The sequence below is a fragment of the Alexandromys fortis genome, unplaced genomic scaffold, assembly GCF_014885135.2.
Source record: "Alexandromys fortis isolate MF-2015 unplaced genomic scaffold, M_Fortis_MF-2015_v1.1 scaffold_118, whole genome shotgun sequence".
NCBI lineage: Eukaryota > Metazoa > Chordata > Mammalia > Rodentia > Cricetidae > Alexandromys > Alexandromys fortis.
The window spans coordinates 2251407-2262465 of record NW_026068010.1 but is presented as its reverse complement, the minus strand read 5'-3'; the positions used below and the strand labels follow the sequence as shown (position 1 = coordinate 2262465).

The 11059-nt window shown below is 49.3% G+C and overlaps 1 protein-coding gene across 2 annotated transcripts in view; it reads left to right on the top strand.

Annotated features, from left to right (window-relative positions):
- Window positions 1–238: 238 nt before the first annotated feature.
- Slc7a1 (solute carrier family 7 member 1) overlaps window positions 239–11059 on the top strand; it is a 70586-nt gene continuing 59765 nt past the window's right edge. Inside the window, exons 1-2 of one of the 2 annotated variants that reach the window (XM_050161954.1) lie at window positions 239–643; window positions 9939–10063. The gene's annotated coding sequence lies outside the window, so the exon portion shown is untranslated. The remainder of the gene's footprint in view (window positions 644–9938; window positions 10064–11059) is intronic. The other variant, XM_050161953.1, reaches the window with a different exon arrangement.

The window sequence follows — 11059 nt, the reverse complement described above, 5'->3', positions numbered from 1 at the left end:
TGGAGCAGAGATCAGAAAGAATCCCAGAGATGAAGACTGGATTGGAGTAATAAACTTGGGGTGAGTCCCTCCGGAGTGAGCTGGCTCCATTGACCCATTAGCCTAGGGAGGAAGTACTGTATCAAAGGGAGGCTAGCGGGCTTTGGCGCCCTCCCTGACAGGGGCGAGGCTAAGGCGTTAGCTAGGACACTGCCGTAAAGAAGTCCAACGACAAATGAAGATTTACAACCAAGTCTTTAAAGTATGTCTCATGTCTCACATCGTTTGAAGCAGGAGCCTTGGTAAGGTTAACTTACCAAGTTACCAGTGGCTCCCCGGGGGGGGGGGGGCGGCACGGCTCAGCCTGTGTCACCCACCAGCTCTGACCTAACCACCGTTGTAGCCGCTGGGGACCAAGGGCGAGCGCCGGGGAAGCCCGGTCTCGGGTGTCCCCGCCCACAGGGGCGCGGCCGCGCAACACAGTCATTGGTGCTCGGGAAGATGACGCGCATCACTGGCCGTGGCCGCGGGGCCCGCGGAGGGCGGCGCGCGGCTGATGAAACCGGCACGGATCCCTCCCGCGCGCGCCATCCACTCCGCCAGCAGGTGTGAGCGGTTCTTTACCCCTGGTTCCTACCCAGCTCAGCATCCCGTCGCCTCCTCGGTGAGTACGCGATCCCGGTGAATGTCCAGGGAGCTCTAAAAGCCTGTGTCACCTCTCTCTGTGCGTGGGAACCCAGGGCCTCGCGTGGCCGTTCAGACAGGGCGAGGGTTCTTCTTAACCTCCCCATCTCCGGGGATGCTGCGTGGGGCGGGCACCCGTATTCCGGTCGCCTCCTCTGAGTCCATCTTGGTCCTTCACAGGCGCGGCGTGGTGTATGATGCAACAGTGGGAGGGAGTGGGAAGAGTGACCCAGGTAGTCCTGCCACGCGTGATCGTGCGAAAGCTCCACGTGGGCGCGGGGACTCGTCCACGCTGGCCGCCCCGGGTGACATCCGGAGCCGCCGCTGCCTGGGAGATCTTCCCTTACATGGCGCGGTACGCGGCACCCCGCCCCGCCACGCGGTCCGGGGCAGTGTCGTCAGCCGCGCCGCGCGCAGGGTGGACTCCATCAGGTCCCCCAGACAGGTCCCCTGTAACCGGAGACCTGAGATTCCCGCTCTCCAGGTCGCTTCCGTAGTCCTCAGAGGTCGCTTTGGAGTGACTCCTTCTCGGGTGGATTTTCCTTGTGACCTGATTCGGCCTGCACAGACTGTTCTTCCAGATGGTGTGGAGTGGGAGGAAGTTCTTCCGGCTCCATAGACAACCTGTGCTCAGCGTGTTCCTTTCTGCGTAGGGGAAGACTTCCTGGGCACGGACAGGTCACCCGCCACGCGTGTCCGCAGAGCAACCTGGTGCCAGTGTCGCTCGCTCCAGTCCACGTCCTGGCGTGTTGAGATAGCCAGACATGTGCTGGGATAGCCAGACATGTGCCGTAAGGAAAACAAAACAAACCAAAAAACTACATTTCCCAGCACCCACGGTTATACTCTCACGTGCTGGAGGACAAGGCTGGGATTTCAAACATAGGTGTATTTTTCCTAAAGGCGAATAAAGTTTCTCTAGAACCCCGAATATTATCTCTGGCTGAATATCCTTGCTGTGATGGGTTCACTTTGTAATTTACTTGGGATTTTCTTATCATTTCTTGCTCTTCACGTGTGGTTGAGATAATAGGAAACCACCCTGGTATTTTTAGTTGGTCTCAATGGAAATCATTATTTTTATATGAGCACGCCCTTCTGTCACTAAAACAAAAGGGTTTAAGTCATGTGACCCAAATAGAAATTTAGGGGGAAAGCCAACCCTTGGATGGAAACAGCTTTGAAAAGCTTAGCGTTTTGAGATCATGTTTTATCTAAGGGTGAAATTTAGAAGGTATAGAAGAGGGCTTGAATAAACAAACAAAGAGTTGAGAAGAGAACAGAGATACCTCAAAGACTGGGGCTGAGTCTCACAGCCACAGGGCTTGGCCTATAATTACCGGGCCTTATGTATATATGTATGTATGTATGTATTTAAGGTGTGAAGACCACATTGTTCCGTTAGGGATTTCTCTTCTAAGATACAAGGTCATCATATTTGGTAGATCCGTCCCCCCACCCCCACCTTGTCCTGTACCCCACCCCCATACCCTTCATGTTGGTCAGACTGGCCTCAAACTTGCTACTTAGCAAAAGATGACCTTGAGCTTCTGTTCCTCTTGCCTCCCTCTGTCTCCCAAATACTGGGGTTACAGCCCTGCACCCGGGATCCAACCCAGGGTCTCCTGCATCCTAGGCAAACACTTTACCAACTGAGATACACCCTCCAGCTCAGACATTACTGAAAAGTTTTCTATCATTTTCGTGTATTAGTCTCGTGTGTGTCTGTGATATGTAGGGGTGCGTGCCTGCCACTGTGCACATGTAGAGGCCCGTTCTCTTGTACCTTTATGTGGGTTTTGGGGATCGAACGCGGGTTGCAGGCTTGCATAGCAGACACATTGAAAGCCGGGTTATTGTGTGGGCCCCAGATGACATTTTTGATGTTATTAGTGCATTGATTGGTGTTTAAGTCTCTTTTCTTTTTACTAAGCCCAATTAAAACAGGTTCCTGTAAGGTGAACGGAAGCCTTCCTCCTTGCTGGCCATGGAGTTAGAGGTGTTTATTAGTACTCGGGAGAGGTGTAAGGGGAAGTCCTTGTTAGGGACTTGTCCGGTAGCCCTGGGGAAAGCTAGACTTCTGTGCCACGTCCCTCACAGGCATCACCTGTGTCTCATCCTTTCATCTAGTTCTTAGTCATCACTCGAGGCAGAACCTGTAGGCCCTTAGTTCAGTGGCTCTCCACCTTCCCAACGCTGCAACCCTTTAATGCAGTTCCCCATGTGCTGACCCTCAACCTTGACATTATTTTTGTTGCTATTTCATAACTGTCATTTTGCTGTCATAACGATTCATAAATCCTAAATGTAAATGTCTGATATACAGGATATTTGACATGTGACAGGGTTCTTTGACCCGAGGGGTCGAAACCTATAGGTTGAGAACCAGTGCCCTAGTGCTTTTTGTTTTGTTTTGTTTTTTCCGTAATTGGTCTTTTCAGGCTGGGGAGGTATGGGATGGTGGTATATGTGCTTGGGATCACTACCTGGCCTCTAACATCCTTAACATATGCTAGCTACTCTGTTACTGAGTTGCATCCCTGGCCTACTGCCTGGATATATTTTAGCAGGAGATTGTCTAGTGCTTCTGGGTGAGGAGAGAGCAAGATGATGGGACAGGTAGTGTGCTGGGTGGAAGATGGACATTTACATAGTGTGTGTCCATGTGAATTTATGTCACGTGTTTGTGGGTGCCCATAGAAGTCAGAGAGAGTGTTGGACTCCTTGGAGCTGGAGTTAGACTATTGTCAGATGTCTGAGGTGGGTGCTGGCTATGAACCTGGCTCCTCTAGAAGAGCAACAAGCTCTTGTAAATGCTGAGCCATCTCTCTGGCCCTGGAAATTAGGACTTTGGAAAAATCACAGAATAAATTGGCTATTTTATTTTGTCTGATTTAGTCCTTCAAACTCTTGCTGTATAAAGAGCAAGGTGGCCTCAAACAGGAGGTCCTGCTGGCTCAGCCTCTAGAATACTGGGATTATAGATATACACTACCATACCTGTCACTGCAAATAACCTTTTAAAAAGTCCTTGGTTATTTAGAGATGAGGTTTTACTGTTTTGCTCTCAGCCAGCCAGGAACTCACTATCTAGGCCAGGCTTCCCTGGGATTCACAGAGATTCACTTGCCTCTGCCTCCTGGGTGCTAGCATTCAAGGTATGCATGTTTACTTTTTTAAATTTATATGTATATATGTGTACCTGCTTCTCTGTATGCACACCATGCGTGTTCATTGTCCTCAGAGGCCAGAAGAGAATGTCTGATCCCTTGGAACTGGAGTTACAGGTGCCTGTGAGCCTCCATGTGGGTGCTGGGAACCAAACTCTGGTCCTCCATCAGAGCAGCAAGTGTTCTTAACCACTGAACCATCTCTCCAAATAACTTTGGGTACCCTCACTACTAAGGGATAGGTTTGTACTGATGGAGCCTCTGGGGACAATCCACCCCAAAGATGGGGTCTCTTGTAGTTTTGTCTGCTGTGCATCAGCTCCTTTGGCACACTCACTCCTCCAGGTGTTAGTGTGGTGTTGCGATTGCCCTGTGGGAACCCTCTGAACTTAGAATTCTCTCTCTCTCTCTCTCTCTCTCTCTCTCTCTCTCTCTCTCTCTTTCTCTCTCTGTCTATCTGTTGGTATGAGTGCTCTGTCTGCATATACCCCTGCATACCAGAAGAGGGCATCAGATCCCATTATAGATGGTTATGAGCCACCACGTGATTGATAGAAATTGAACTTAGGACCTCTGGAAGAGCAGCCAGTGTAGTGCTCTTTTTTTTTTTCTTTCGTTTTTCGAGACAGTGTTTCTCTGTAGCTTTAAAGCCTGTCCTGGAACTAGCTCTTGTACACCACGCTGGCCTCAAACTCACAGAGATCTGCCTGCCTCTGCCTCTCGAGGGCTGGGATTAAAGGTGTGCACCACCACTGCCTGGCCAGTGTTGTGCTCTTAACTGCTGAACACTCTCTCCAGTCCCACAAAGCCTCTTTGTGCTATAGCTGATCTTAGATAAAGACCCGGTTTCTAAACTGTGGGGTCAAAGGAGATGCTCCACCCTTTCCCTAAGAAAGGGCTGAATCCCAGAGTGGGCTTATATCAGACTGATGCCTCTTCTAAGGTCCTTTCTTGTAGCCAAGTGTACAAATGCTTTTCCATAGTTCATTCATAATAATTGGCTGAGGCTAGAGATGACTCAGAGGATAAGAACACTAGCTGCTCTTCCAGAGTTCCTGAGTTTAGTGCTCAACAACCACATGGTGGCTCACAGCCATCTATAGTGAGATCTGGTGCCCTCTTCTGGCCTGCAGACATACATGCAGGCAGACCATTGCACATATAATAAATAAATATTTTGAAAAAGTAACTGGCTATAGGTAACTTGTTTGTTTTTTAAGACAGGATCTCAGTAAGTTGCCCAGTGTATTAGCTACTTTTCTGCCACTACGACAAAACACAGTGAACAAGGCAGCCGATAGGAGGAAAGGTCTCTATGGGCTCACAGGTTCCAGAGGGATGAGTCCATAGTGGCCGGAAAGCAAGGCAGCAAGTAGCATGGTGGCTGCAGTGGGATGCTGAGGGCTCCCGGATTTTGCTGTGAGCTTAAGTGGGGTGACCTAGGAAAGGCACGAGACTTTGAAACTTCAAAGCCAGCTCTCAGTGATATACTTCCCCCAGCAAGGCCATACTTCCTAGACCTCCCCAAATAGCGCCACCAACTGGGAACCATGTGTTCAAATACATGAGCCTTTTGGAAATATTCTCATTCAAGCCACTACATCCTGGCTGGTCCCTGAACTCCTGGGCTCATGCAGTCCTCTGCTTTAGTCTCCTGAGCAGCTAGGACTACGAAGCACTGACTTCTTAGCTGCCTTTTTTGGACTCCTCTTTCAGGAGAGTGGTGATTTAAGTGTGATGGCCCAAGTCATCTTAACTCAGAGTCTGGCTTGCATCAAGCCTAGCTGTTTGATTCACTTTTCTTGAGATTGTACCTAAATTAAGGATGTTGGGAGGCATCTGGGCCTCAGAGACACCAGCTAACAAGTTCTCCATGCCATGTGGTCCTGGATTTGTGCTTTTGGCTTCAACTGCCAGGATTTTCCTTGAGGCTGATTCTGGACCCAGGTACAACCATGGGTATAAGCTACAGGTTCTCTTAGGCCTCAGGATCCATTCTTGGGCTAGGTTTGTCCCAGGATCTCTGGGATGCTCCTTAGCATTTCCTGTTGGGAGGGTGTGGGGTGGGGCTTAGATGGACACAGTGGCTGCTATTGGTCATAATCACCATTGCTCTAATGACAACATTTACCCAAATTTCCTTGGAGGTCTTCCTTGGGAGAAGTGCCAAGAACTGAGGGCTACCTCTGTTTGCCGTGACATTATTCTTCCCTTGAGGTACCCAAATGGGGTAAGCTGAGGTGAGTGTTCAGGGGCAGGCGAGCAGTGAGACCAGAAGGCAGGAGAATGTTTTCATTCCTCTCCGTGTTGACTGTCATCCTTCTCTGAGTAGCTTCAGCTGATCAGCCGAAGTTGCCTGCAAGTGTCCACCTCTATGTTTTCTATGTTGGCCAGGCACTGTCAGCCTAGCTCTTAGCATCTCTCAGTTGGAGGGGCAAGAGTGGCTTCATAGCTGAGCACGACTGAGGATCAAATCGCTTAGGATGGCCTGGTAAGTCTGATGTGTGTTTTCTCGAATTCTCCTATGTTCTCCTATGTTCTTGTTATCCAACGTGTTGCGAGGGGATTGGGTGGGGTTCACAACCCCAAACCAGATCCTGCCACCTCAGTAAGCCAATTAAAAGAGCCCAAATACAGTGTGGCAATTTCTCTGAAAATTAGGAAACAACCTTCCTCAAGACCCGGTATAATACCACTTTTGGGTATATATTCAAAGGATGCTCAATTGTGCCACAAGGACATGTGCTCAACTATGTTCATAACAGCATTGTTCGTCGTAGCCAGAACCTGGAAACAACCTAAATGCCCCTTGACCGAAGAATGGATAAGAAAAATGTGGTACATTTGCACAATGGAATACTACATAGCAAAAAAAAAATATCTTGAATTTTGAAGGCAAATGGATGGAGCTAGAAAACATCATTTTGAGTGAGGTAACTCAGACCCAGAAAGACAATTATCATATGTACTCACTCATAAGTGGTTTTTAAACATAAAGCAAAGAAAACCAGCCCACAAATCACAATCCCAGAGAACCTAGACAGCAACGAGGACCCTAACAGAGGCATACATAGATCTAATCTACATGGGAAATAGAAAAAGACAAGATCTCCTGAGTAAATTGGAAGCATGGGGACCTTGGGAGAGAGTTGAAGGGGAGGGGAGAAACAGGGAGAGGAGCAGAGAAAAATGTAGAGCTCAATAAAAATCAATTAAAAAAAAAAGAGCCCAAATAAAACTAGAAAGCAGAAACATTTATTCAGCAATTCAACACGGCCATCCTGGCAAGAGGGACAAAGATATCCAGAGAGGCCCCCAAGTTCATCCTCAGGATCCTGAGGTGAACTCAGAGTTTCTATAGATGGTCGAGGATATACACACCTAAGCAGTCCTGGGCAAAGTGTGGTTTTGCCCACGGCTGACCATCCTTGTCTGGGCTTCAGTCTCATGCTGTCAGGTGGCCTGACAAGCTATTAGAACCCTGTGGAATCTCTTTCCAGAGACAAGGTCCCCTCTGGCTGGTCCTTTTCCTTCTCCCAGCTTGAGATTCCTGGAGAAATTCCTTCTTCTTTAGGGCCTATTGTCTGACAGGCACAAATATCTCTTTAGACTATCTTCCTGTCTGTGAGACTCAGATCGAGAGAAGTGGGGACGGGTTGCCCTTGGGCGCTCTAGGAGGCCATAAGTGGCAGAAGGGAGTTTTGAGTCCAGGTGATCTGGCTTCAGAGTAACCCCCAAGTGCAGAAGGTGTCTGGGTGTTAGCCTTGTGGGTCTCTGGCCTTGGGATGTTTCGGGCATTCTGGGTGCATGCGGAGACTGTCCTGCACACTATCCTGGCTGTCCACTCTGTTTTTAAGTACATGAAGTAGTTAGTACTCAGAGGGCCACCCCACCACTGCCTGCCCTCACATGCTCCTATTTCTCTCTAGCCTGGGACTGCAAGTCTTCCTGGCACAGCTGGACCTGGATTCCGGAGGCAGCTGTGCAGGGTGCAGGGACCCGCAGCTGGCGTGAGTGGCAGAGGCTGGGCTCCATTCTTCCAGTCATTCAGGCCCTCAGTGTCTGACTGGACACCTGCCCCAGGCCCAGGAGTGCACACGGGCTCTGCTCCACATTGCACAGCGCCCCTCTGCAGGGGCTCCCGTGGGAACAGAGGCGAGCCTCTAGTCTTCACGAGACCAATGGCAGCTCTAATCCTGACCCTGCTCACTCTCCTGGCCTTCCTTTGCTGCTTTCTATCACGTGACATAGGAAGTGTCCCCTTCCTTCGAGGCCTCCAGAAAGCCTGAAACAGGAGCTGGTCGTCAGGGCCTGCAGCAAACCTCTGTTGTAGCCCCTCAGAGCAACTCTTGGGGTCACAGCGTGTCTAGGTGGCAGAATCACCCCCGTTCTTCCTGGAATGAGTGGAATCCAGAGAAACGGGAGCCTTGGATGGATCCCTGGGTGCTCTTGGGGCCTCTGGGAAAAGCGATATTGATCAGGACAGCAAGAAGAATACCTACCCCATTTTTCTTTGCCAGCTTTTTTTTTAGAGTAACACTTCAAATTCAATGTTGTAGGAGTTCGGGGACTCCTAGGCTCCCTTAACTGTGGTCCATCAGCTGTTTGAGTTTCCCTGCCTTCTTTCCACCATACGCTCCCCCCCCCCCACCTCAATTTACAAATCCCTTGTATTTCAAAAATGTGTTTCCCAGAAACAAGGCTGGTCTCTTGCGTAGCCTTGGTATGCTATCTTTGTTTTGGGTTTACTTGTGTGTGCTGGGCCTCATGCATGCTAGGCCAGTGCTCTGCCACGGAGTCGCATCCCGGCCTGGTGGGAAAATACTTAAGTTGGAAAGGCATTCCTACAGACCTGTTATAATCTAGCCCAGAGTCCACACTCGGCTCTCAATGCCCACACAGAGAGCTGTTAACAAACCTTTTGGGGTGCTCAGGATGGGCTTTTTGTACCTCTAAGTCCCCCCTTTAAAACATGTTTCTCTAAGTAAGAGCCTCAAACACTTGGGTGTTGCAGTAAAGCAGAGGATGGACCAGGTAGCAGTTCCCTCGCAAAGGCTTGGCACTCGTACCAGGAGACCGGCATGTCAGAAAGATGCTTGCGGGGGTTTTCAGCTCCAGTTTACCTGGCCACCCAGCCCTGTTTCCCAGCACTTCCACACTCCAGGCAGAAGCCACATGTGTGGTCCAGTCTGCAGGCTGTCTTTTGTGCCTTCAACCACCCCTTGGGTGGCTGCCCACCTGTGTGGGCTGCTTTAGTCACCTTTGATGGTGCGTGTGTCGTATGTGTGTATCCTCCGGGTGGGGGAGGATGGAGAGCGCTAATAAATATCTGGAGCACATTTGAGACCTACAATGTTGCGAGCTCTCTCCTCTCTCCTTCTCCCAAACCCTTGCCTTCTAGACCTGGTAGAGATTAAGGGCGCTGCTTGGCACTTGGCTGAGAGCCATGGCCTTGGCCTTTTGCTGGTTTTGTCTTGGCCGGATCACACAGCAGTTATACTTTCTTTCGGGTGACCCCCTGGGTCTTTTAGATGTCCCACCCGTGGGAAATAAAAGGCACTTTCTGAATTGAAGTTTTGCCCCCGCTAGTGACTGCTTCTCAAACTTAAGCCTGAACTGCAGACAGTTTCCAATCATGCATCTCGAAGCTCCTATCTTTTCACTGTTGCTTCGTGCTGCCCACATTCTATCACGCATCAGTCACGGAGTGAGCTCCCCCCTGCGTCTTGGCCTGGAATGAGGATTCTGGAAGGGTTTTTTTTTTTTTTGTCCATTGTCTGAAATTTGTTTGTACCTCAGTTTCCCTCAGATGTAAGCCCACAGCTGCATGAAGAGCCCTCTGAAGGTCACGATCAAAAGCTCCTAGTAATTTTCCATGGTTTGTTTGTTCTTCTCCAGCCCCAGACCCTCTCCTTGAAGGAGCTGGCCTTGACAGTTACTCTAGTGGGCAGCCGCCCAGAGTCGGGGTCCCCTGCTGAGCTCAGTCACTCCAGCCTGGCCCGAGCAGCACCAAAGGGCCACTCTTCAAAGGGACCCTTTGAAGCGCAAACATTTCCTTTCCTGAAAAGAAGGGAAATTACAATGAAAACGTATTGTTCTGTGCAGACAATGTTCGCTTCGATCAAAGAGGGAGCCGGACTTATAAAGGTAGATTCACAAATTAAACCTGGGCGCCATCCTGCGTGTGTTACTGCCACCATGGAAGGGAGAACTGTGGGTCTCTAAGTCTGGTAAGGCTCCATTTCCTCTTTGCCTTAGGGTCCTAGTCTAGGTCTGATATATTGTAGCTTGTCTCTAGCACACGCCTGAACATGTCTACTGATAAATTATGATATCTTCAAGTTAGAATATTACTTAGTCACCAAAAGTGGTACTTTCCAAGAATATTTACTCTTAGGGGAAATAGTCATTAATGGTGAAAAAAACAAACTGGCTCTATTGCACAGAAAAAAAAAAAAAAGAAAAGGTGGCTAAAATTAGATTCTAGGGACTGGGAATGTATCTCAGAGTTTAGACATGTGTTCACGAGCATTTGAGAGACCCTAGGCTATATCCAGCAGTGTAAATAAACAGTTTTGTTCACTGCTTATAGATCCTAAAATATTGTTCAACAAATGCCTACTGAATATTTATTTAATTAACAAAATATATCTAAAGGAAGCGTGTCTTTGAGGCGAATAGTAATGCTTCAGCAGGTGGAAGGGGTCATAAATTGTTTTTAATTTCTGTTGTGATCCTTCCCTGGCTCCTGAGAATGAGGTAAGTTTTGTTCTTTGCTACCCATGTGCACTGTGGTTGGTTCTTTGGTGCCAACCATACAGGGTATGGGTGGATTTAGCATTCCAGTCAATGTTACAGGATGTTGAGTCCTTGTTAGATTGGTTCAGTCTGGTCAGTGAGGGTCAAATCGTGGCCTGATTGTCACTAGTCACTGCCCACTGTGGTTGGGAACCGCTGCCTGATTGGCCCCTGATCTCTCACCTCTGAGCACTGTCTCTAACAAGATATTCTGGCCCTGCGCCATGCCGGCTTTCTAAACGCATCATTTTCTGAGGTAGGGCTTTGCCTACCTGCAGCGTATGTTGGCTCTGAGATGTTCCTCAGTCAGGGACGGTGTCCAGCACCGTCCCCTCTATCCTCTCGCCGGCTCTGTCCCTTTGCCTGTGATGCAGGTGTGTGATGGGTGTGAGGTCCTAGAAGGCTGGTCTCAGGGACGCTTGCTCTGT